Raw genomic sequence first — 4,663 nt, forward strand, 5'->3', positions numbered from 1 at the left:
TCTTTCAATATTTGAAGGCTACAGGCCACATTATCCTAAAAATAAGTATGGATTTTGGTTGCCAAATCACTACCCATTTCCTTAAATACTTATTACTATATTCAGGCAGGGAGTAGAAGATGTGATACCAAGACATGATACAGAGATAAGCAAATATATTTTCAATTTATGTGTCCATTACATAAATGCAAAATTATGATTTTTAAAAGCCATATCTTTTCAGTTTTATTGAGATGTCATTGACATATAACATTGTATAAGTCTAAGGTGTTTAACATAATGATTTGATATATACATATATTGGGAAACAATCACCACAGTAAGTTATTTGATATGTATCACCTCACATAGTTACCAATTTTTCCTTGTGATGAAACTTTAAAGATCTACTTTTTTAGCAACTTTCAAATATATAATACAGTATTATTAACTACAATTACCACGCTGTACATTACATACCTAGAACTTACTTTATAACTGGAAGTTTGTACCTTTTGACCACTCTCACCCAATTCCTCTACCCCCACCACCATCTGTGTCTGGCAACCACAAATCTGAGTCTCTTTTTATAAGCTTCTATCATCTCCGCTTCTGAGTTTTCTATAAGTGCCTATGAAGTTTTGCTTTAGATTCCACATGTAAGTGAGATCATAGACTATTTGTGGTTTTTTGACTTATTACACTTAGTGTAAAGCTCTCAAGGTCCATCCATGTTGTCATAAATGACAGCATATCCTTTTTTATGGCTGAGTGTTGTTCCATTGTATATAGATCGCATTTTATTTATTCACCCGTTGTTGGACACCTAGGTTTTTTCCCATATCATGGCTACTATAAATAGGGCTGCAATGAACATGAGGGTATTGATATGTCCTCGGGATAGTGCTTTTATTTTCTCTGGATACATACCTAGAAGTGGAATTTCTGGACCAAACTGATCTATTTTTAATGTTTGAAGGAACCTCCATACTGTTTTCCCATAATGACCACACCAATTGACATTTCCACCAACAGTGCACACTGGTTCTCTTTCTTCTGTGCCCATGTCGGCATTTATCTCGTCTTTTTGATGATGGCCATTCTAATAAATAAAAGCCAAAATAGAAATAGGAAATACTTTTCATTAATAAAAAACTTAAATTCATGTTTTTGCCCATATCTCTTGTTACAGTATCAGTTTTTCTCATTCTTGTCATGTTAATCATCTTTTAGTTTTGAGAACTTAGCTTTTAAAAAAGGTTGGTTCAAATAAACACGGGTCCTTGCTTTTAACTTGAACTCCATGAGAGAAGGGATTTTGTCTATCTTATTCATTATTTTATGTCCAGCATCCAGTCTACATTGAAGTGGTGCTATATTATTTTGCATATAAGAGGATAAAAATATTCTTCTCTGTCTGCTCTCCTGTCCTTTCTTATATGATTAATTCTACATATATAATAAACTCTTACACTACATTTTTCTTATTTTAATAATCAATTATTAAAGTTATGTAGTAAGAAAAAAGTGTTATACATAGTTACCAACTTTGGTACTCATCATTGTTTCCTGAAGATTCATATTTCCTGTGTTATCTTTTTTCTTCTGTTTGAAAAACTCCCATCAACGGTTCTCGTGCAAACCTACTGCTGATGCATTCCTTCAGCTTTTGTCTATCTTTAAATGTCTACATTTGTCTTCATATTTGAAAGGTATTTTCTCTAATAGAATTCTCAGTCGATAGTTATTTTTTCCTTTTTTATTTCATGACATTCAAGATGCTGCTTTATTGCCTCTTTGTTTTCATTGTTTCGTCATCTTTATACCTCTTTAGGATGTCTTTTTTTCCTGCTTCTGGTTGTTTTTAAAATTTTCTCTTTATCACTGGCCTTCAGTAAATTGCCCGTGATATGCCTTGCAATTTTCTTCATGTTTCTTGCACTTGAGTCTCATTGAACTTTCTTGATATGTAGGTTTATAGTTTTCATCAAATTTGCAAATTTGCCATTATTTCTTCAAATATTTTTTCTGTTCCCCTCTTTCCCGTCCTACATAGACTTGAATTGTAATGTATCAGACCACTTTAAGTGTTTCCACAACTCAAAGAAGATATTCTTATCTTTTCAAGTATTTTGTTTTGTGTTTCAGTTTATCTACTTTCAACTGCTAGTTTCCAAATTCACTGATCTTTTCTTCTCCAGCATCTCGTTTACCCTCTTTCCCATTCATTGTATTTTTCATGTCAGACAGCATAATTTTTATCTCGGGGTCTGATTTGAGTGTATTTTTTACATTTTCCATATTTCTACTTAACATTTTAAACTCTTCTCTAGCTTTATTAAACATTTGTAACATAATTATAGTTGTTTTAATATCTTTGTCTACCAATTATGACATTTGTGTTAGTCCTGTGTCTACTTCAGCTGATTGACTTTTCTCCTCATTATGTGTTGCATTTTCCTGCTTCTTTGCACATCTCATCACTCTATTGTATGCCAAACATTGTGGATTTTACCTTGTTGGAAGCAAAATATTTTTGTTACCCCATAAAAATGATTGAAATTTGTTCTGGGATAAAGTTAAATCAGTTGGAAACAGTTATTTTTAGTTTTGTTTTTCAGATAATGTTAGACAGACTAGAGTTTTGGACTAACTATTCCTACTATTCAGGCAAAACCTTTTTGGGTACTCTTTCTAATGTTCCCTGGATTATTAGATTTCCCAGTCTGGCTAATAATAAAAGGAATTATTTTCCATCTAGTGTGAGCATCAGATTATGTTCACTCTGATCCTTTCAGATAAATCACCCACAACTGTATCAGCTTCCTACTCAGGAGAGCCAGCCTATCAGTACAACGTAGTACCCAAGGAGGGCCTCTAGAAACCTTCAGGACTCTTTGCGAGTGGCTCTCTGTTTTCTAGTACTCTGCCCTGTGAATTCTAGCCACCTTATTCCTCTCACACTTTTAGTTCTATCTTCTCGACTCAGGGTATCTGTTGTATCCACCTGATTTCCCCTTCCCTGCACTGGCCAGGTATTTCTCTGGTATAATAATAAGGCTGGTATAATCATAGGGGTCACCCCATTTCTTCCCATCTTCATAGGAGCCACCATATATTATAAAGAATGTCCAATAACTTGAAGACATTTTTAAATCTTTTATTTCATATGGATTTAGTTTTTTGAGGTTGGAGTGTAAACCTTGGAGAGAAGTTGAAAGCCCAAGAGACTTCCCTTCTTGAGATACTCTCATTTGTCTTTCATAGCATTCTATATTCTGGGTTTTTTTTCTAATTTTTATTTATTTATGTGATAGAGAGAGTCACAACAAGAGAGGGAACACAAGTAAGGGGAGTGGAAGAAGCAGGCTTCCCACTGAGAAAGAAGCCAGATGTGGGGTTCGATCCCAGGATCCTAGGATCATGACCTGAAGGCAAATGCTTGATGACTGAGCCACCCAGCCACCCCACATATTCTGTTTTACCTGTTAGCTCTCTAGCCATCCTTCTCCATCTTTCAGTTTGAGAGTTCCTAAGGAATTATTGCTAGGCTTTTGTCCTTGAAGTCTAATAGGAGTCCATACACATTGAATGCTTAGTTAGGCGCTCCTCTAAGTGTTTTACATTTTATTCTTACATTTAATCCTTGAAAAAATACTTAGAGTAGGACCCCAACTAACCTTCACTAATGTTACAAAGCTAGTAGGTAACAGAGGTCTCAAAGGTAGATTTTCTGATTTCAGTGGTCAAATTTTTAACAACTATGCTTCGTGACTTTTTCTTGCATTATTCTTTTCTTCTAGGTGGTCTCGTCCATATGCATATTTCAGTTGCTATTTGCATGTTAATGGCCTTCAAGATCTGGCTTTCTCAATATGATTTGTCCTTCAAGCTCTCAAGTTTTGATACCAATGATCCATATTACTGAAAGATATTCTTGCCTGGCTGTAAGTAATTAAAACTTCCCATTTTGTCAAATCTTTGGATGTTAGAAGTAAATCTCTGTATACGCACACAAATATGGATAGAAATATAAATACACACACACACACACACATATATATATATATATATATATATATACCCACTACACTGACATGGTATCAGTTCTCAAGAATTCTACAACTGAGTTTGTAATGAACAAATAATTCCAACAATAAATTAAACACTAGTGCACAAGGTATTATTAAAAAGTAACATCATATTGGGCTATAAAAGTGAAGAACGTGTACATTCTAATAGATCAGGAAAAGCTTTTCTAAGTAATAATGATTGAAATAAAACATGCAAACACGCAGACAGAAAACTTCAAAAGAGCTGCCTTTTTTGATTGATAAGGAGAAGACAGAATTTTGGTAGATACAGTAATATTTATTTCAATCTGTAAACCATTTCCCTGGTAACTAAAAATCTTATTTTGGAGAGTGTATCATTATTATGTTTCTAAAAGGCTCTTATCAAGTCTGATTTTAAAAAATGTGATTCTGAAATAACCCCTGATGAGTATACCTGAAGTGCTATCAACAATATTAAAAGACTTTTATTTTAATTAGGAATTTCAATTAGTTAAAAATATTTATTGTCTGGGCGCCTGGGTGGCTCAGTGGGTTAAGCCGCTGCCTTCGGCTCAGGTCATGATCTCAGGGTCCTGGGATCGAGTCCCACATCGGGCTCTCTGCTTGGC

The sequence above is a fragment of the Mustela nivalis genome, assembly GCF_964662115.1.
Source record: "Mustela nivalis genome assembly, chromosome: 7".
Taxonomy (NCBI): domain Eukaryota; kingdom Metazoa; phylum Chordata; class Mammalia; order Carnivora; family Mustelidae; genus Mustela; species Mustela nivalis.